This window comes from Oreochromis aureus, linkage group 3 (assembly GCF_013358895.1).
Source record: "Oreochromis aureus strain Israel breed Guangdong linkage group 3, ZZ_aureus, whole genome shotgun sequence".
In the NCBI taxonomy this organism is placed as follows: Eukaryota; Metazoa; Chordata; class Actinopteri; order Cichliformes; family Cichlidae; genus Oreochromis; species Oreochromis aureus.
Genome location: NC_052944.1, coordinates 78,730,996 through 78,754,258, shown reverse-complemented (window position 1 = coordinate 78,754,258; position 23,263 = coordinate 78,730,996).

Below are 23,263 nucleotides of genomic sequence, written 5' to 3'. Positions count from 1 at the left end.
TGTTGAATGTTTGTTGTTTAACATACGTAACTGGATTTGATGTAACTGAAAAAAAATATACTGTAATATATTTCCCTAATGCTTACTATTGTTCCAAATCATCTCATATCTTTAGGTAAAGCAGACTCTTGGTGGTGTCAAAGGTTTCTTCACCCTGACTGCTGATGTCTGGACCAGTCGTGCAACAGAAGCCTACCTGGGTGTGTCTTGCCATTTCCTGAGTGAAGATTGGAAGATGAAGAGCTTCATCCTTGATACCATGCCTCTTGAGGAGAGGCATACTGGTGCCAATATAGTGACATGGATGGAAGAGGTGCTAACAAAGTTTGAGATCTTGCCTGCCAAAATAAAAGCAGTAGTACATGACAGTGGTTCCAATATGGTGGCAGCAATGCGACTGCTTGAAGAAAAACATGGATGGGCCTCTATCCGCTGTGCTGGACACACGCTCCAGCTCATAGTCAATACTGCTCTCAAAGACACCACCATAAGCAGAGCACTAGGTGCTGCTAGGCAGCTAGTGGAGCACTTTAAGAGAAGCGAGCTGGCTAGTACAAGACTAAAAATGAAACAGGAGCAAATGAATGTGAAGAAAAATACACTGATCCAAGATGTCAGTACAAGATGGAATAGTACATTCCACATGATAGAGAGACTCCTCGAACAGCGCTGGCCTCTCACTGCCACCCTTTCAGATCCCGAGGTAACGCCAAGGGGGAAACACTATTTCGACTTGAAGCCAGACCAGTGGGCGCTACTTGAAGAACTGAAGCAAGGTTTGGCACCTTTTGAGACTGCTACTGTTTACCTTAGTGGACAGCAGTACACAACAGTTTCAGGTCTTCCACAGGTGGTCAAAGGGCTGACACGGGCTGTACACCAAAGCCAACTGGAGACAAGCTCAGGAAAATCTTTCATTGCCAGTGCAGAAAAAGGCATAAAACAGAGATGGGGAGTATATGCACTTTCTCAGCAGACAAAGAAAACCCTGTTATTCTCGCAGCTGCCTTGGACCCCAGATACAGAAAGTTGAAGTTTTTGGCTCCTGAAGATGTCATCAGAGTGCAGGGACTGTTGAAGTGCTTGCTGTCAAAGAAGCAAATGCTGGGACACATGAGCATGCAAAAGTGCAGACAGACAATGGTTCAGGTAGAACTGAAAAGACTGCTCTGGACAACCTCCTTGAGTCTGACACAGACAGTCAGGGTGACAATGAGGAAGCAGCATCTAAGGAGGACCAAGATGTCCAAGTTGTGAGAAGTGAAGTTCAGCTGTACTTTAAAGAAGCCACAGTTTCTAAAAAGGATGATCCTCTTAAATGGTGGAGCGAAAATGAGGGACGTTTCCCCACACTATCAAAGCTAGCTAAATCTTTTCTGTGCATTCCTGCAACCTCCACCCCATCGGAGTGGATCTTCTCCACAGCAGGGAACATCTGCTCTCAAAAGAGAGCAAGCCTTTCTGCAGAACATGTAGAAAAGCTAACTTTCCTGGCTATGAACAATAATCTCGTGTAGATTGCTATACTGACTATGTAGTCCCAAAGTTATAGTTGTTGTATGTTAAGTATAGTTGTGAGGACTGAGCACAAAATGCTATTGTTATATTTTTTTGGTTTGCTTCAAACTTGAAATTTCATTAAAAGTTTAATAAACTATCATCTTGTCTTTATTTTTAGTTTCACATACCTTAAACACTTAAAGCTGTAAGCTAATGATAGTTATATAAGAGCAGATGCATGCTGCTGCAATAATCTGTACGTTTTACGTCCAATGGATGCATGATCCGATTAGTCGACTAATCGCAAGAATAATCGGTGACTAGTCGACTATCAAAATAATCGTTTGTGGCAGCCCTAGTGTAATACATTGCATTTGTTGTGTAATAACGCTAGCACTGGTTATTACAGGTGCAGATGCAGAAATTGTTCAATCATAGAAAGTTTGTACCAAAAAATAAATGAATAAATAAAAACTGAACCTCTGTACATGACAAAATTCATGAATGCAAATCTTTATTAACAGAGACGATGGAGAACTTTGCATTGCCATCATTTGGATTCCCTGCAAGTCAAGAAACTGCCAGATAAAACAGAAACATGCTTCACGGTTCAGGATCGGAGGGTTAACCCTTGTATGGTGTTCGGGTCTGTGAGACCCATGCCATTTAGAGGCCGTTGCCCCTTTAGGCAGTATATACCATCAAAACCTGCAAAATATGGTATAAGGATATGTACACTTGATTAGAACTGATTTTATTTTTTTTATAACATTTTATTGACAAAAAACGAGAAGCACATTAATTCATAAATGTGATCGAACAAAGGTAAAAGGAAAAAATTAACCATGTTTGCTGTTCACATGGCTCGTAATTGGGACATCTGTTGAGTAATTTAACATAAAATTGTTTGATAGTGTTAATTGGAAAGCCAAAACTCTAGTGGGTCCCCCAGACCCATGAACACTGGCTGAGTAACAAAAATACGAACACCATACAAGGGTTAACCCAATGGAGGTAGACAGGGACGGGAGGACACTGAGTAAGCTGTCATCCCTTCCACCCCATGTAGGCACCTGGTACATATACCTGTGGCTGAGTAAATGTTAGTTAAAGCCCAAAGCAAATGCTGATGAACCATATCTGCACTAAAACACAGATACTGTCATGGTCCTGAGTCTGCAGACTCAGTGGTTTTGTTTTGATTAACTTTCTCATGTTCTAGTTTTATTCTGATTTTGTTTTCTGTCTGGGAACTTCCTGTTTTACTTTGTAGATCTCTGTCTGATACTCATTCACACAAGCATTTTTATCCACACCCGAGTGTTTTCAGTGCAACATTCACACTCTGACGGATGCCTCAGAGAGCAGCTTAATGTTTTTTCAGTTAACATTTTCTTTCAATTATTAGCCAACCGGCTCAACGTCCTGAGCCACAGTCGGCCCATAAATATTCAACAGGACTCACAGATGGAGTAGAGAAGTCAGAAAGTGTTGTTTCATATGCATGTGACATTGGAGGCAGACATTTTATACACCCGGGGTTTAGCCCTAAAGGGTAGTATGTATGTGGGATTAGTTTTTTGGGTGGGGGGGTGGGTAACAAAAAAATATATCATATATGCAGGACACCTTAAACAAGTTCTTTAATTACGCAGCAAGGGAGAGCAAATCAGGGCTGTATCAAGACACGAGGACTAAACCCCAATTCAACCAGACCCAGAACTGATCTGGAATTAAAACAGGACTACAACAGTTCAAAATCAGGACTACTTAGGACTTAACCAAGACAGAACCAGAATCAACCATTTGACTAGCATGTGTGTCTCACCTGCTGTCTCTGTTCTGTCCTCTCTCTCCCTCTCTGCTCCTCTCTCTCTCTCTCTCTGTTCCTCTCTCTCCCTCTCTCTCCCTCTCTGTTCCTCTCTGTTCCTCTCTCTCCCTCTCTGTTCCTCTCTCTCCCTCTCTGTTCCTCTCTGTTCCTCTCTCTCCCTCTCTCCCCTCTCTGTTCCTCTCTCTCCCTCTCTCTCCTCTCTGTTCCTCTCTCTCCCTCTCTGTTCCTCTCTCTCCCTCTCTGTTCCTCTCTGTTCCTCTCTCTCCCTCTCTCCCCCTCTCTGTTCCTCTCTCTCCCTCTCTCTCCCTCTCTGTTCCTCTCTCCCCCTCTCTGTTCCTCTCTCTCTCCCTCTCTCTCTTCTCTGTTCCTCTCTCTCTCCCTCTCTCTCTTCTCTGTTCCTCTCTCTCCCTCTTTGTGCTGACAATCAAGCCAAACACCAACATCATCAAATATACAGTTGAAACCAGATATTTACACACTCTTCAGATAAAAACACAAACACTTTTTTAAGTGTAAAACCTCAAATCACACAATTTTTTTAGACTGATAAATATAAAAAAAACATATTTGTTAAATTTTAGAGTAAAGAGAGAAACTTTCTGTATTTCTTAATTATAAATGGCACCAAACTGTATTCAAAACTGAGCCACACTTATGGAGCTCCACAATTCTTTTCCTGGTGTTTTGGTTGACATCTCTTGATTTTCCCCTGTCACAGAAACAGGCTCTGTGTTTTGCCTTATATGCATCCACAGGTGTGCCACCAATTTACTCACATGGACTCTACTAACCAATCAGAAGCTTCTTCAGCTCAGAATGGAATCGTCTGGAGTTTTCTTATTAATTAACAATAAACTTAGTGTGTATGTACTCCTAAATTTGATGAAGGTGATTAAAATAGACAGCTCTCTCTCTCTTTATTCTGACATTTAACTAATTCAAAAGATATTTCAATATTTATTTACCTAAAACGAAAACATTTAAATTGATGTTTAACAGTAAAAAGTGTGTATGTACTATCTGGTTTCAACTATGAATATACTGCTGTGTATTAAAAAATCTCTTGTTTTGCATAGAAATATATTGAAGAACACACAAAGCATAATGTATAAGATAAAATTTACCTGAGTTTTTTCTTTGAAAGAACCCTCTAATGTCCATCTACATCAGTACATAACTGAAACCGATGTCGTGTTTTATTTAGCCGTGTAAGGTAACAACTGAATATAAGATATGATATAAGACACATGTAAACCAAGACTCTCTAAAGAAACAGCGTTGTTGTTGTTCTGCTTTTTATTTTGCCATTTGTTGATTCACTCGAAGAGCAAGTAACGCACATGACAGGTGTGTGATTCATCTGGAAGTTATGTGCGGATTAGTGTACAATGAGAGCAATTTAGTATGTTTTTAGAGGCCCATGAGCAGTGTTGGTGCCCAGTCTGGATTTGTTACATCCATTTCATATGCTGGTTTGCCTGCAATAATGCTAAATCATAAGCTACTCAGTCGACATGATGACATGACGTGGTTCTGCAGCGTCACACATTAGCATGTTTTATCTCATTATCTATGACCTCAGCACATTGAAAATAACACTAAAAGCATTTTAATAGTGATATGAATTAATTTAGAACTCACCGGAAAGAAGATGCGGAGACCAAACCAACAAAAAGCTGGGGATTGCACAGAACTCGATCCGCTCGTCTCACCGCTGCAATGCAAGCCTGACGTCTTTGTTTAGTAATATCGGATACATGGGATCCCTCACGTTGCCTCCAGGTTGAAAAACGATGAAAAGAGAGCCCATTATCCAGCTTCTTGCCTTCACGATCGTGTGATCAAACGTTGCAACTGATAACACAACACGTACGAACCATAGCTGAAGCTGTATCCTGTGTCTAGCCTACTGTCATGGCGGAAAGGGGGCGTGGCCCACCTCCAGTGACGTCAACTCCAAAGCCCTATGAGGGGGAGAGGGTCACTTCGCCAGAGAGTTCCCCGAAAGGAGTGTAGACGACCACACTCACAAAATGATGACAGGCTGGATGCATCTATGCGTGTTTCTCTGTTTTTAAAGGAGTGGAAAGATGACAGCAACATCCCCGGGAGCGTGTTGATTTAACCTTTTAAATGCCACTTTCTGTGTCTGTGAATTTACCAGCGGAGTGTTATTTATGACCTAGTATTGCCAAATGCAGAGGTCACTGTGAGGATTGTGTATACACCTGCGCAGCGCTAACATTAACATTCTCTTTTCTACAGCAGAGGGTTAATCATGTGATCTGATTTATAGGACATACAATAGGTTCATTTTTTTTCTCTCACAGGATTACTGGGTTTATGTGTAAAGGCAACTGTGATTACAGGTTATATGTTGGTTATGTAATTACACTGTGTTGTTGAGAAAATGTTGGAGAAAATGTGAATACAGTGTCAAACATACTGTGTTTGAAACCAGCATTACTTCTTTTACAGCAGAGTGTTAACTTTAGGACCTTTTTGCAGCACCTCTGGAATCTGTTGATCCAGGAAAAATCTCCAGGATGCTTCATATGTTTTGCTAATGTTTGTTTCTCTCTAAGAGTGCTTGTGAAGGATTCAGCACAGACAGACAAGTGATGTTAGAGTAGAAGTGCAGTGATTGTGTGACATTTGTAGTGTTGGGCTCCTTATCTGATTACTGTTGAGCTCATAGTGATGAAAAGTGTGAGTGACATTGCTTAAAGAAAGTCACCGGTGACAGTAATGTTGAATAACACATGGGATGGTCCATGTCTGGGGCAAATTATGGCAATAATTGTGGATTAATGATTTGAGAAAACTTGCACATGATACTTGTATTTGATGCTGTAAACTAGGGCTGGGTGATATGGCCTGAAATTCATATCGCGATATAATTTGAAGCATGTGTGATAACGATATATATCACGATATATTCTTTTCTTCTGTATAACGTATTTTCCAAACTATAAGGCACACTTAAAATCCTTTAATTTTCTCAAAAATCGAGAGTGTGCCTTATGTATGAATTCTGGTTGTGCTCACTGACCTTGAACCGATTTTGGCGTGCAGAAATCTGTTAAAAAATGTTTTAGTACAACTTTGGTAAGCCTGCTGATGGACTGCTTGATGGATTGTCAGAGCATTACGGCTGCCGTAGTGAGGAGTAATCTGGGTCCAAAACTCCATCCCCTTCAGGTCCCAAAGTCAAACGAACACTGAGAGTTAAAAACAGTCTAAATTCTTTCATCTTTAATTAAATCATCAGCGTTGCTGCTTTATCGGGTGTAACAATTAAGTTTAACATCCATGCATCCATGAAAACCGAATTTATTAAATTTAACAGAGTTAGAAGTTAACAGGAAGTTCGCTCGCTAGTTTATACCTAAACATTTCATACCATGTTCTGACAGAGATTTTTGAAACTAATTAAAACGCATTAGCTCTGCTACCACTTCCAACATAAGTGAAGACAGAAAACTAAACAGCAGTGGCGTTTGCAGGGTTACCGGTTGGACTACCTGGTATATAATGTTGTGCTACGTGATTGCTAGCGACACAGCTATGTTAGCATAACATTAGCACAGTGAAGCTGGAGGATGAACGTCAACTTTTTTTCCACTCGATAAAAGTTAACGTGAGGGATTCTGGTGGTCAGGGACAAATGCAATTGCATAGCAGGATGCTATACACGGGCCAAACTTCAGTCAGGAGAACATAATTTACTGATGATAATGGTTGTAGCCGCTGTGATACTTTCTACCAAAACAGGCGCAGCTTGATGACATCATCAACATGCGCTATCGCGATATACTCAAAATCTCTATCGTTGGCCAAATCTATATCGTTTCTATCGTATATCGTTTATATCGCCCACCCCTACTGTAAACTTCATTACTCTTATGATCTACAATTTTTTGCAGGTGTGAAGTTTGATTTACCTTCCAGATCTTGTTTTCCAGGCAATGATGGTGTGTATGCAGGCTCCTGGCAGAGCCAGGTGTTAAGCAAACTTAATATGCAAAACACACTGACATCTTTTATTGCAGGGTTACAGAGCTACTCCGGAGGAGACGTCCTGATGTTGCATTGGCAATGATCTAACTACCCCTTTTCTTTAAGAAAGGAGCCTAGTTCTGATGAGTTGACTCATGGGAGTGTCCATGTGTCAAGAGGAGGGATTCCAGGTTTAACATGAAACAATGTAACATGAAACAATGCATTCTGTGTTTTCCACGAGTTTTGTCATGATGTTTTTGTCCATGGCTTTTTACTGTGACTTGTGGGATTAACAGTTCATGTACAGGTATTAAACCTCTACAGGATGGTTAAGTCCATGTTCAGATAAGGTTTTAATGATCTTTAAGTAAACTTCACTGAACTTAAAGGAAAATGTGGTTTGAAGCCTCGCTTCTGTCAGTCTGCCGCAGGGCAGCTGTTGCTACGACTGTAGCTTGCCTCCACCAGTGTGTGAATGTCAGAGTGAATGAATAGTGGAATTGTAAAGCGCTTTGAGGGTCTCGAAAAGCGCTATATAAATGCAATCCATTATTATTTTTATTATGATGGTTGACATGTTTTGCAAATGGTTAGAAGTTTTAGAAGTGACTGGAGTAAAAAGTGACTGGAGTAGTTATAGCATGCAAGTTTTTTATTCTATTTTATTCTACTGTATATAGTATTTTATTTTATTCTATTCTGTACAGTTGTGTACTGTATTTATTCTTATTTTATTTTATTCTAATTTTTGCTTCATAACTTTTGCACTGTCCACTTCCTGCTGTGACAAAACAAATTTCCCACGTGTGGGACTAATAAAGGTTATCTTATCTTATCTTATCTTATCTTATCTTATCTTACAGCAACCTAACAAATAATTGTGTATATATTTTAGGGTAGCTAGACTGATTTTCTAGCATGTCAGTTCCTGATGCATAGGTGCATTAGGCCCATATTGTCTGAGTAAACATAGTAAAAACAGTTGTGAGTTCTTTTGACATGTGTACTCAACTTTGACACATTGTTTGACACCGTAAAGATAGGATTTTGGGTTCATCGCATTTCATTGAGGGATTTTTGTAGGCCTCAAACATGCTGGAAGCACCTAAAGCAGAAGGCTGTTCTTCCAGAGTTAAATGTGGTTGTTTTGGTTTCCCCAGTCACTGATGTGGGCACAGTAAAGATAATTGTAAATGTCTTTGAGAGGGTTTACACTGCTTAAATGGGTCAATTGCCCTACAATAGTAAAGAGTACAGTGCACTGCATAGATAGAGAGGAAAGATCTATAATTTTGTTGTAAATTTAGCTCAGAAGTCTTTGATATATGTTGGCTGTGTGGAAATTCATGGCTACTTCTGGGTTTTACTCTGAAACTCGGGAAGCACTAACATCAGTGTTGGTATATGTTTATGGTATTAATTTACCTACAGGTTCGGACATTCACTGTCTTTGATGGCAAACAACTGGACAGGGCAAAGCAAATGGCACAAAAGAGTGTGTGTGATGTTTGGTGATGCATGTGTACCTCAATCCCTAATAACACTGGGGATGAGGTTTTTTTTGTTTTTTTACAGAAACAGTTACTAAATTGGGAAACATGGGTTGATGAATTTAATGATAATGTCACGGTTCTGGGTCAGTTTGACCCAGTACTTTGAGTTGTTGTGTTTTGGTTTGTCTTTTGCATTATGGATTGTTTTCTTTTTCTCTTGTAGTGCTTGTGTTGGTGTTGGTGATGATGCTGATGGTTATTAGAGTTCCATGTTTCAGTTTATCCGTGTTTAAGGATTTGTTGTCTCATGTATTGTGTGCCCATTCCCTGATTACCACCCTGTGTAAATTAACCCTGTGTTTTCCTCAACCCGGTGTCGCGTCGTACCCTCAACAAGCTGTGTGTTTTGCCTCCATGTTTCCAGTCTTTTGTCTCCCGGCTCCAAGTGTTTATTAGTACTTTTGTGTTCTCAGTTTAGGGTTGTTATTTTGAGTCATGTTTGGAGTTTCTGCCACAGCGCAATAAAGCTGCCTTTTCCGTTTACCGAGTCCAGAGTTTGGGTCCTCTTCTCCTACCCTCACACAGCACACCATGACAGATAAAGTGGAAAATATATCACACACTGAGAAACTTCCTTATCTAAACAATGGGTGCTTATGAAAGAGCAGCTTGATGTATCTAAGGTTGAAGTTTTGTTGTTTTTTTTGGCAGAGCCCAGAGACGGAGTGCCCCCAGAACCCCACGCCTGTCCCGGACCCATCCAGGGAAGCCAGGCTACCAGGTCAGTAACCCACGTCCATCAGCACAGACCCTCCCCTAGCCCCGCTGCACGCAGCCACGAGGAAACCGTCACCTAAGAGCCAACAGAGCCCTTAATAGGCCATGACCGCTACCCCGGGTTGAGCCCCCCAAGGAAGATGCTCCTGGGGAACCCCCCGACGCCCTAAGCCTGTCCCTACCGCCACACCAATCACAACAGTGAAGGTAGGACCAAACTATGAACCCCCACCCCCACTAGGTGATGGAGCTAATCAAAGGAGCCCAGAGCAATTGATCTGATGTGGTGGCAGAGGCTGCATCGAGACTAATGTAATCTAATAGATAATTTCTATATTGGTTAGAATTAAGATTATTTTTATTTTTCCAGTTCATGAGGGCTATTTTCTTGGCTATGCACAGGGCAGTGAAAACCATATGGGCTATATTCTTTTCTGTAGTGACATTATCTAAGCTGCCCAACAAACATACTAAAGGGGAAGTTGGAATGTTACATTTCAGACACTTTGATAAGTCTTCACATATCTCGCGCCACAACTTCTGAACTGGTGGACAGAACCAAAGTGCGTGGATATAATTGTCCGGTGAATTGGTCTGGCAGTGTGAGCAGTTGTTGGTAGACGTAAAGCCCATCTTGAACATCCGATGACCTGTATAGTGCACTCTATGTAGTATTTTGTATTGAATTAATTGAAGACTGGGATTTCTAATTAGATGAAAGGTTTTTAAGCAAATCTGAGACCAGAAGTTTTGGTCTAAGTTAACTGATAAATCCGCTTCCCATTTTGCTATAGGAAGTGATATTGATTCATCTGTTTTAGAAAGCATTCTGTATATTTTGGATAGTAATTTGGGGGTTTTAAGAGTAAGAAATTGAACCACACTTGATGGTGTTTGTAGTTCAGCTTGACCCGGTTTAAATTTCTTTTTTACTATGGATTTAATTTGTTGATATTCTAAAAATCTTTTCTTGCTGATCCCATATTGTGTAACTAGTCTGTCAAATGGAATAAATTCTGTTCCTTCTAATATATGTTCTAAGTACAGGGAGTGCAGAATTATTAGGCAAATGAGTATTTTGTCCGCATCATCCTCTTCATGCATGTTGTCTTACTCCAAGCTGTATAGGCTCGAAAGCCTACTACCAATTAAGCATATTAGGTGATGTGCATCTCTGAAATGAGAAGGGGTGTGGTCTAATGACATCAACACCCTATATCAGGTGTACATAATTATTAGGCAACTTCCTTTCCTTTGGCAAAATGGGTCAAAAGAAGGACTTGACAGGCTCAGAAAAGTCAAAAATAGTGAGATATCTTGCAGAGGGATGCAGCAGTCTTAAAATTGCAAAGCTTCTGAAGCGTGATCATCGAACAATCAAGCGTTTCATTCAAAATAGTCAACAGGGTCGCAAGAAGTGTGTGGAAAAACCAAGGCGCAAAACAACTGCCCATGAACTGAGAAAAGTCAAGCGTGCAGCTGCCAAGATGCCACTTGCCACCAGTTTGGCATATTTCAGAGCTGCAACATCACTGGAGTGCCCAAAAGCACAAGGTGTGCAATACTCAGAGACATGGCCAAGGTAAGAAAGGCTGAAAGACGACCACCACTGAACAAGACACACAAGCTGAAACATCAAGACTGGGCCAAGAAATATCTCAAGACTGATTTTTCTAAGGTTTTATGGACTGATGAAATGAGAGTGAGTCTTGATGGGCCAGATGGATGGGCCCGTGGCTGGATTGGTAAAGGGCAGAGAGCTCCAGTCCGACTCAGACGCCAGCAAGGTGGAGGTGGAGTACTGGTTTGGGCTGGTATCATCAAAGATGAGCTTGTGGGGCCTTTTCGGGTTGAGGATGGAGTCAAGCTCAACTCCCAGTCCTACTGCCAGTTTCTGGAAGACACCTTCTTCAAGCAGTGGTACAGGAAGAAGTCTGTATCCTTCAAGAAAAACATGATTTTCATGCAGGACAATGCTCCATCACACGCGTCCAAGTACTCCACAGCGTGGCTGGCAAGAAAGGGTATAAAAGAAGAAAAACTAATGACATGGTAAGAGAGGTGGTGGGACTGCATCATTAACCAATAACACACTCACCACCAAACAAATTTTATTTGATCATTTTACCACTTTCGAATTTCATGCTATTGTTTTTAGCAGCCCTCCACTTTTATCTGTCACAATTTATCGACCACCTAAAGACAGTGCTGCTTTTTTCAAGGAATTCTCAGAATTTTTAACAAACATACATTCAAAGTATAATATGATAATTTTAACCGGTGATTTTAATCTGCACATAGATAATCCTTCTGACCCTGCATCAAAAGAATTCTTAAACATTCTTCATTGTATGGATTTTACCCAGCACGTCACGCAGCCGACTCTCAAGAGGACACACTCTGGACCTGGTCATCACCCATGGGCTGTCCACCAGTGTGTCCTCTGTTGTTGACTTGGCTGTCTCTGACCACTACTGTGTGTTTTTTAACATCACCGGTTTTATTCAGCTGGAGACCTCGGTGCGAACTGTGAGGAGGCGCTATCTAACCTCTGAAGTGGCTGCAAATTTTACCAGGGTTTTAGACGAATGCCCCCCTGTGATTTTACCTGCACCCTGTGATTTTATTTTTAATCATTTTAACCTCAAACTGAAGAAAAGTCTTGACTCCGTTGCTCCACTCACCACCAAAAAGATTAACGTAAAACGTGTATCACCCTGGAGAAACGAAGAAGTCAAAAAACTCAAAAGAAATTGCAGGGCAGCAGAAAGGAGATGGAGGAAAAATAAAAATGCAATCAACCATCAAATACTTTGCGAGCTACTTAAAATGTACAATAATACACTAAGGAATTCAAGAAATTCATACTTGGCCAAAATAATCAGTAATAACAAAAATAATCCCAAGGTCCTCTTCTCCACCATAGATCACTTATTTAACCCTGATTTTAACAGCTCCCAAAGAACCCCCACAGACTCGCTCTGTGAGCAGTTTGCAGCCCACTTCAGGGCAAAAATCAACACCATCAGATGTGATATTTTATCTTCTCGTGATATGATTTTAAACACATCTGAGGGCTCGACTGTACCTGAGGAGACACTGGACAGCTTTGTCCTGGTTAATGCTGAGAACCTTAAGAAAGTTTTCTCCACAGTGAGAACCACCACGTCTTTTAGATCCAATCCCCTCTCCACTTTTTAAAACACTTTATGGATTTTTTGAAGCTGAGCTTTTATACATGATGAATTGCTCTCTTCAGTTGGGTGTCTTCCTGCTGCCTTTAAAGCGGCGGTGGTGAGGCCCCTTCTGAAGAAGAGCAATTTGGATATAATGATTTTATAACTACAGACCTGTATCCAACTTACCATTTTTAAGTAAAATTTTAGAAAAACTTGTTTTTACTCAGATTAATGATTTTCTGAATGATAAACAGATCCTAGAAATATTTCAGTCTGGATTTCGGGTGAACCACAGCACAGAGACCGCTCTCCTAAAGGTTTTAAATGATCTTAGATGTAACTGGGACTCCCAAAAGCTCTGTCCTGGTGCTACTGGATCTAAGCGCAGCCTTCGATACAGTAGACCACGCTATACTTTTAAACAGACTGAAACACATGGTGGGCCTCTCTGGTGCTGTACACAACTGGTTCACTTCCTATTTCTCAGACAGAACTTTTATGGTGTGTATGGATATATGCTCCTCTAAGATCCATAAAATGACATGTGGTGTGCCTCAAGGGTCGGTTTTAGGCCCTGTACTTTTTAATTTGTTATGCTCCCTCTTGGCAGCGTCATCAGGAAGCATGGAGTGAACTTCCACAGTTACGCTGATGACACTCAGCTGTACATCTCCGTGTCTCCTGATGACACCAGACCAATGGATGCTCTTAACTGTATTCTAGATATAAAATCTTGGATGGCAGAAAACTTTTTACAGCTTAACCAGGACAAAACTGAAGTTTTAATCATCGGTCCTGAGGCTCAGAGAGAGAAACTCTTGTCTAAATTACAGGCATTTTCACTATGCCCTTCACTACAAGTGAAAAACCTGGGTGTTATTTTTGACTCTGAGCTTGGTTTTATCCCACATATTAAACATGTAACCAAAATTGGATTTTATCATCTAAAAAATATAGCCAGAGTCCGCCCTATTCTCTCTCAGGCCAACACGGAGATGCTGATGCATGCTTTTATTACCAGTCGCATTGATTACTGCAATGCCCTGCTCTCTGGTCTCCCCAAAAAGAATATTTCACCTTTGCAACTTTTGCAAAACTCTGCAGCTCGTGTGCTGACGAAGACCAGAGGGCGGGCCCATATTACACCGGTTTTACAATCGCTGCATTGACTCCCCGTGTGTTTCAGGATCGAGTTTAAAGTTATTTTATTGGTTTTTAAATGTCTTAATGGTCTTGGGCCTTCTTATCTTTCAGACCTGCTTTTACCATATGAACCCTCGCGGACCCTGAGGTCCTCTGGTACTGGCCTTTTGATTGTCCCTAAAGTCAGGACACATACTCACAGAGAGGCAGCTTTTCAGTGGTTCGGTCCTCGACTGTGGAACAGCCTGCCGGAGGAGCTCAGGGCCGCAGAGAACGTACATGTTTTTAAAAACAGGCTCAAGACCCACCTTTTTAATTTAGCTTTTACCTAACGTTTATTTATTTTATGCTTATTTTATTTATTCTATCCTGTTATTCTATTTATCTTATTAATTTAGTTTTAGCTAATATTTATTGATTGTATTCTTATTCATTTTTTATCTTCTTAGTCTGTTTATACTTATATTTATATTGTATCCCACTCTTATTTATTTTATCTTTTTATCCTGTTTATATTCTTATTAGGTCATATCTCCAGTGTTTCCTTGGAGGGGGCTCTCTGCACCAGGGCTGTGATCGACCGTGGCTGCTGGGGCTCTATGGGTCCTCTCAGCCTGGCTGGGGGGCTTCTTTGCCTCCCTCCTGCTGTGTGCCCAGCCTGGAGGCTGCGGTCTGTGACCGGCTCCCGGTGCAGACGGCTCCCTGTGATAGTGTTTCCTCACTTGGCTAATGCGTACCCAGCCCAATTTTACTCTTTATGTGTGTGTGTGTGTGTGTGTGTGTGTGTGTGTGTGTCCATGACCGTTTCTGTTAATGAGAGTGTGGGGAATGAGTGGGAGGGTGGGGTGGGCTGCTTTTAACCATATGAAGCACTTTGTGCTACAGTTTTTTTTTTGTATGAAAAGTGCTTTATAAATATTGATTGATTGATTGACATGGCCTCCTTGTTCACCTGATCTGAACCCCATTGAGAACCTGTGGTCCATCATCAAATGTGAGATTTACAAGGAGGGAAAACAGTACACCTCTCTGAACAGTGTCTGGGAGGCTGTGGTTGCTGCTGCATGCAATGTTGATGGTGAACAGATCAAAACACTGACAGAATCCATGGATGGCAGGCTTTTGAGTGTCCTTGCAAAGAAAGGTGGCTATATTGGTCGCTGATTTGTTTTTGTTTTGTTTTTGAATGTCAGAAAAGTATATTTGTGAATGTGGAGATGTTATATTGGTTTCACTGGTAAAAATAAATAATTGAAATGGGTATATATTTGTTTTTTTGTTAAGTTGCCTAATAATTATGCACAGTAATAGTCACCTGCACACACAGATATCCCCCTAAAATAGCGAAAACTAAACACAAACTAAAAACTACTTCCAAAAACATTCAGCTTTGATATTAATGAGTTTTTTGGGTTCATTGAGAACATGGTTGTTGTTCAATAATAAAATTATTCCTCAAAAATACAACTTGCCTAATAATTCTGCACTCCCTGTATTTGATTCCTTTACCACTCCAATCTGAAAAGTTTATCATGGTAGGTCTGAAATCTCTAGATTATTGCAAAGTGCTTGTTCTACATCTAACCAAGGTTCATCTAAGAGGATATGTTTTAGCCATCCTGTCACGATCCTGGGTCTTATGACCAAATGTTTTGAGTTTAGTTTATTTGGATGTTTATATGATTAAGCTCATGAGTTTTTCTTGTTCTTTGTTATTAGATTCCGCTTGTGTCTTCCAACCCCTGTTAAGTCTCCCCTGCTCTTCATGTGTTTCATGTCTGTGTCTTACGTTGTCAAGTTCTGGTTGTCATGTCTGTGTCTCATTATGTTTCCTATTTTATTTTGAAGAGATCTTGTGTTTTTATATTATGGTTAATGGACCCAGCAGCTCACAATCCCTCCGCTGAGCTCCAGGAGGACATGATCTACACGGTGGAGTTTCTATGTCAGGAGTGGTTTGCCCTGCCTTTTAAAGAATACCAGGAGGAGCTAGCTATTTGGTTACAGAGAATGGTTTCTGGGCTTCCCTGGCTATTTGGCGCGCTACTGTGGCACCCCTGTGAGGGAATGACCACATTCATATTATTTTGTGCAAAATACTCATGTAACGGGACATTTTTCATTACTATATGAATTTATTTTCAGTTTCTTTAAAAGGATAGAAAATCCATGTAACAGGGATTCATTTTATGTTAGAAAGCAGTGAGGGCGGAACTTTGGTGGTTGCTCCGGGGTTTCGGGGTTCAGTAAGTGGAGCCCACCTTCCGCTGCTTCCTCAGACACGTTCTGAAGGAAAGCAGAGACGCATCGTGTCTTCCTTACTCCGCTCTTCACCTGCTTTTACAGGTAACATATTTGTCATCGTGGTCTTCATCCTTGGGACCCGTAACACTACACCCACTCATTCAAGACTTCCTTGTTTCAACTGTACATGTCCACCCTGAGCAGCTGCTCCTGTGTGAAGAGCCGGAGGATTTTCAGCCGGGTCTGCTGGAGGATTCGCGGGCTGACTTGTCTCCTCCCTCTTCCAGGAGAAAGCGGCGTTCACGCCACCATCGCTCCACGGTGGCTGAGCAGACAACTTCCGTGAGTGAAAATGACTGTTTGCCCCATTCTGATTCAAAGCCTTCTGCCATTTCATCCACGGTTAGTCATGCTGCTCCTATGAACACTTTAGTTTTTCAACCAGCTCCTCGGAACCTTCATGATTCCGATCCTGTATCTGAGACTCTACGTGATGCTCCACCAGTACCTCACTGTATTTTGTTCTGTGCCTCAGATGGAAAACATAAATAGTAACAGAGTGCCTCCTACCATAGTTAAACTGACTAAAAGACTTGGACTTGATGCCACTGAGCTAATGAATCAAGTTGAATTTTGTGTTCCACAGCCAGCCATGTTCAAACACACTCACCATGTTTTAGAGTCAGACCAAGTTCAACCTGCACCTCAAGTGACTGTTTTGGGTGTGGCTTCACCCCTGGACTTTGCTGCTCACCAGTCAGCTTATTCTGAAACTGACTTTGCAAACCTACCTACTCCTGTGACCACTCCTGAGCTCCGCTCTCCACCACCTGTCCCTGCTCAGCATTCCGCGGCTCCCACGCCGCCGCCTGTTCCTGCTGGAGGCCCAGGAGAGCCCGTCCAGCTTCATGCCACGTCAGCTGGAGGGCCCGAGGAGTCCGTCCAGCCTCATGCCACGTCAGCTGGAGGGCCCAGAGCACCCATACACTACCTCTCCGTGTCTGCTGACAGCTCTGAGTCCATTCAGCCGTCAACTGCTCCACCACCTGCGACTCCCGTGCCGTCGCCTGCAGCGCCACCTTCTGCTTCACCACCTGCGACTCCCATGCCCGGTCCTGCCGCGTCCACGTCCGGTTTGGCATCAGCGGCCACCTTCCAGGCCACTGACTGGACTTCTTCGCCGGCGCGGCCGGCCCCTGGACCTGCTTCGTCGCCACCGCTGGCTCCGCGGTCGGCTTCCAGAACTGTTCAGTCATGAACTACTGAGCCGTTGGCCTCCTGGTCGGCCTCCCCACCTGAGTTTTTGGACTGTCCCCTGTGCCTTTGTTGGACATTTTGTTTTCGACCTAGTTTTGGCCCTCCAACCTGGACCCCCGCCAGCTGCCCTGGGTGGGTTGTTTTTGGTTTTGTTTTCCCGGCTTGGGGCATCTGGAATCCGCCCTTGAAGGGGGGCCTCTGTCACGATCCTGGGTCTTATGACCCAATGTTTTGAGTTTAGTTTATTTGGATGTTTATATGATTAAGCTCATTAGTTTTTCTAGTTCTTTCTAGTTCTTATAAAGCGCCTTGAGGCGAATTTTGTGATTTGGCGCTATATAAATAAAATTGAATTGAATTCTTTGTTATTAGATTCCCCTTGTGTCTTCCAACCCCTGTTAAGTCTCCCCTGCTCTTCATGTGTCTCATGCCAGTGTTTCTAGTTTTACTTCCCTTGTCTCGTCCAGCCTGATTACTCCCAGCTGTGCTTTCCTTCTGTGTCTCATTCCCTTGTTATACCTCTGTGTATTTAAGCCCTGTGTTTCTCTTTGTCAGTGTCATAATCTCCCTCATGGCTGTGTTTCCCTGTGTGTTAGTTATCCATGTCCCAGTTTAGTTTTGTTATATTTTTCGTGCTAGCCTGCAATAAAGCAGTGTTTTGAGTTCACTTTTGTCTCGGTGAGTTTTGCGTTTGGGTCCTTCTCCTGCCTGCACGCAGCTGAAACATGACACATTGTGAGATAAACTGAAGCCTGTTGGCTAAGATGTAGTGCTGAAAGTTAGGTAGTTCTAATCCTCCTTTATCCTTGGTCTTTTGTAGTGTTTTTAAGCTTATACGTGGGGGCTTATTTTTCCAAAGGAATTTGGACATACTTGAATCTAGAGATCTGAACCAATCTTGTGGCGGTTTAGTTGGGATCATTGAGAATAAATAATTTATTTTTGGTAAGATCATCATTTTTATAGCGGCAACCCTTCCCATAAGTGATATGGGTAGACATTTCCACCTAGCCAGATCACCTTCTACTTTCTTTAAAAGCGTGATATGGTTTAATTTAGTTAGATTTTCAAGCTTGGGAGAAACATTAATACCTAAAATATTGTATATTTCCCGATTGCAGTGGTGTAGAAGAGGAATTATGGAAGGAGCAATTAATCGGAAGGACTGTAGATTTTGACCAGTTAATCGAGTAATCTGATATTCTTGCAAAAGAGTTTATCAATTCAGTCACCCCAGAGATATTGGTTTGTGAATTTCGGAGAAAGAGTAACACATCATCCGCATAAAGGCTGATTTTATGTTCCACGTTCTTGCATTTTATGCCCTTAATTACTGAATTCTGTGTAATTGCTGCTGCTAGTGGTTCAATAAAAATTGCAAACAGTGAAGGGGAGAGTGGGCATCCCTGCCTGGTGCCCCTCAGGAGACAGAAGCTGGAGGATGTCTGGTCATTTGTTCTGACACAAGCTGTTGGGGAATTATATAATATTTTTGAAAGAGGATCCAAAACCAAATTTGTGTAAAGTTGCAAATAGAAATTTCCAGTTAACTCTGTCAAATGCTTTTTCTGCATCTAAAGAAAATATTGTAGTTTCAAGATTTTTACTGTATGAGTAGACTATCAAATTAAGTAATCTACGTGTATTTGTTGATGAGTGCCTACCTTTTATGAAACCAGTTTGGTCAGGATGAATTAAGAGGGAGGTTATTTTTGAGAGAGCTTTGCAGATTATTTTAAGGTCTACATTTATAAGGGATATTGGACGATAGCTTGAGGGATATACAGGGTCTTTGCCTGGTTTTAGCAGGAGATTAATGTTTGCAGAATTCATATTTGATGGAAGTCTGCCCCTTTCTTTGATTTCCAACAACGTTCTGTAAAAAAACTGGTGCTAGAATCGTCCAGAATTCTTTGTAGAATTCTGCAGGAAAGCTGTCTGGACCTGGAGCCTTATTATTGGGCATACTTATCAGGGCTTCCTGGAGTTCACCTGATGTCAGTGGCGAATCCAGTGCCATTGCTTGAGTGTCTAATAATTTTGGAAGAGTTATGTTGTCCAAAAATTGATCAAATTCCTTTTTAGATGGGTTTATTTGTGGTGAATACAACATTTTATAGAAATCCCTGAAAATGTTGTTTATTTGTTTCAGGTCATATATTGTGTTCCCAGATGAATTTTGAACAGCACATATAGTTGTTTTTTCTTTATTTATTTTTAGCTGGTTTGCTAGAAATTGACCGGATTTATTACCATGTGGCGAGATGCTCCCTGAGTCTGACTATGTGTGTGCATATTTACTAATATGAGTAGGCTTGGCTTAAGTGTGTGTATCCTATACGACTGTGTGCGCTGTCTGACTGATGTAAATGTGCTGTTGTTGAGCGCATGACGGTGCGTGATCGTGCGGTGCGTATGTATCGAAATAAAGGATGTTGTTTGTGGATGAGTGTGGAAGCAGGTGATTGAAGCAGTTAAAGAAAGAAAGAAAGAAACATTAAAACAAGAGGGGGAAAGAGAGAGAAAAAAAAACAGAAGGAAAGAAACCCCCGGAAACATTCCAATCAAACCATTGACGGAGAGTGACGGTGTTAATTCTGCTATCATATCACACTTAAGATGCGATTTGATACCGGTAAGGTAAACAGATGGGTTTTGATGAAGCTTTTTACTGTAGTCAGAAAATACCAGATTATCACGCATGCTACAAGCTTGTAGATCAATAGCTGTTTCTTTTATTTTTTTATTTTCTCTATTTAGCTCAGTAACATTGTCTGTGAGACATTTCACCGACTCCCTTAGCGTGACATTTTCAGCAGCAAGCGTTTCAACCTGCTGCTGGCTGAACTCCAGGGATTCTCGCAAGGATTTAAATTCACGGTGAAGAATCTCCACCAAGGACAGCCTTGCGTCGAAACTGGACAATCGTTGGTCGATTGACTCTAGTATGTCGACAATATCTTTGCTGGCTGGCGATGTTGTGCCGTGGGAATCTGCCGGGCGAACTCTTTTCGATGACGTCGTCTCAGATTTGGCCGGGGAAGCTGCACTCTGGGCCTTCTTCATCACGAGATCCTGGAAGCACTGATCAATGTAATCTTGGAGAGCCTCTAAACTCTCCCCGTTGTTCTCCAGGTTGTTGGAGATGATTTAGACAAATGTTGTTAGTTATAAGACAATTGATAAGTGTATTTGGTAAAACTGAAGCTTAAAGGAATTTGTTCAAATCTAAACTACCATTCGCTTTAATTTTCCGCCAAAATCTCCGGCGTCTGACGTCAGTTACAACATGAGTCCCTTACCTTGTCCGTCACTTCTGTCACTTACCTCACCTACCGCCCCTTGGGATTTCTTTCCACTGTTATGCTGATGACTCCCAGATTTATTTCCCACTTAAAAAGATAAATGGCTTCTCAGTAGACCCTCTGCTCAGATGCCTTGATGAAATAAGTGCCTGGATGGCTTTGAACTTTTTACATTTTAATACGCAGAAAACACAAGTGATGGTTTTTGGTGGCGATTCTGAAGCCACTACTTATTTGTTTTTAAATCTCATTAAGAGATTTAAAAACAAATAAGAGACCTTTCGGAGCTACTACAACCATATACACCTGCCCGTTCCCTTAGGTCCGCCATTCAGCAGCTTCTTAAGGTACCGAAAACTAAGTGTAAATTTAAAGGTGATCGTGCTTTTGCTGTAGCTGCTCCAAAGTTGTGGAATGATCTGCCCTTGCACATTAGACAGGTCTCTTCTCTGAGTTTAAAAGTCTTCTTAAAACATATTTATTCGCTGAAGCCTTTGGCACTGATTAAAGGGCCTGACTCAATTTGTTTTCAAATGTTTTCATTTATTTTAGTTATTTATTTTATTTTATCTTATTTTTAATTTACTTTACTTTACATATGCTATTTGCATGTACAACACTTTGTAAACTCTGGTTTTATGTTAAAGTGCTTTATAAATAAAGATGGTATGGTATGGTATTCATCCCTTCATCAGGAGGTCTTGCACGTACTCTTTAACCTCCCGTAGCAGCAGCTTAGGTATGGAAGTATATGTTCTCTGCACTGGTATGTCATCCTTTAGGTTTATCACCATTTTCAGATCAGGATTACAACCAATATTGTTCCCATCCCACGCAAAGACCCTGCACTCATCAAACAACATTCTCTGGACAATCTCTTTTTGTTCCTCCTCCAAATGATCAAGATTCACTGGCGGATACCACGACATTGGGAGAGGTCCAGCTGACTCCACCATTATCTTGTGGACTGTTATTGCAGGTGGGCACTCGTTTGAGGCCTCGACCTCCACAATACGTTCAACCAGCTGTAAGGTGCCCAGGGCCGTCTTCCTTGTCAAGGTGATATCATGTTTGGTGTCATTACTCAGAGCAATGGTGATGTACGGCTTAGGATTCTGTATTTCAACTAACCCCGTCAAGACATCGAACTGCTCTAGGGCCTGGTTACCCTCATCAGCCTCAAACAGCACTAAACAATTCATGGTTGATGGAACGGGGCACTTTAACCAGGTGACCTGTTCAGCATGGATAATCACATCCCTTTCAACTGTCCTCAAGCACCCTTGTGTAATGTTTGGCTCTACTGTCTGGATGAAGCTTACGACCACCTCACCTTTCTCAGGGTGAAGACAGATGGCATTCACAGCAAGGTAACAAGAGTAGGTATCAACTGCTCTAGTTGCCCCTCAATAATCTGTTCCAAGACATTGAAACCGATCAATGGTTTGTCCATAGGCAAGGTACTGACAAGGACCGGAGTACTGACGGAGAGGGTGGGGTCTTCACCCTCGGGTAAGTTAATCATGATGGGTACCCAGCCATCAAATGATGTGGTTTCCCCGTTGACTGCGCAAACTTTCAACTCATCAATTTCAAATTCAAATTCAAATTCAAATTCAAATTTTATTTGTCACACATACACAGTATAACATGGGGTGAAATGCTTGTAGCTGTGCAATGCCCGACCATTAAATGACAGTGGTTTTACAGTATTTACAATTTACAGGTTTACAATTTACAGGTTACTACAAAAATTTACAGATTAACTTAGAAATTTACAGTAAAGAAATGTGCAAATAGCAGAAAGCCATTCAAATTGCAATGTATGAGAGCTTTATTACCGATTAGCTTAGCAACTGCCCCACGTTTAGTGTGGGGTGCCATAACACCAGGCGTAGCGAGTGCCTCACCCTGCTGCTGGTTATATACTTCTGATGTGACTTGACTGGCGAGGGGAGACTTGGTTTGATACTGTTAAGGTTAGGTTGGGTCCCATGTGAAGTTGTTAAGAAGAGGAAATTTTAGGAGTGACAGCAGTGTTTTGAGATGTGAGAGATTTGCGACGTTTAACGCAAATCTTGCGAATTTTGTGTGTAGTGTAGTCAATAGTTTTGTTGTGCATGTCAGAACAATGACGCGACTGCTAAATGTTACAGGAGTGATACATCTCCTGTTGTCAGGCCTGCAGGTATCAGGCTTTTGATGTTCTCCTTTATCTCATAGTGGACAGAAATTATGTTTTCGAGAGGCACAAATAATTTGTGCGGCATCAGGTTTGATGCAGAACAGCTGATTGTTCCGTAAATAGTTTGAAATGTTTGTTTAAAAAAATGCCTTAGCAGCATTTTTAGGTAAACAGCTGCAAAAATCTTTGTTGTTTGCAATACTCAGTAACATTTTTGAAGAACTATATAATTATTGCCCAGCATTGGTCTTTATATATTGTATTTTGCAGAGAGAGTTACAAAGTTTCAAAGTGGTGCTCCATGACAGTCCTGTAGACGAGCAGGGGGGAGAACGCAACTGCAAACC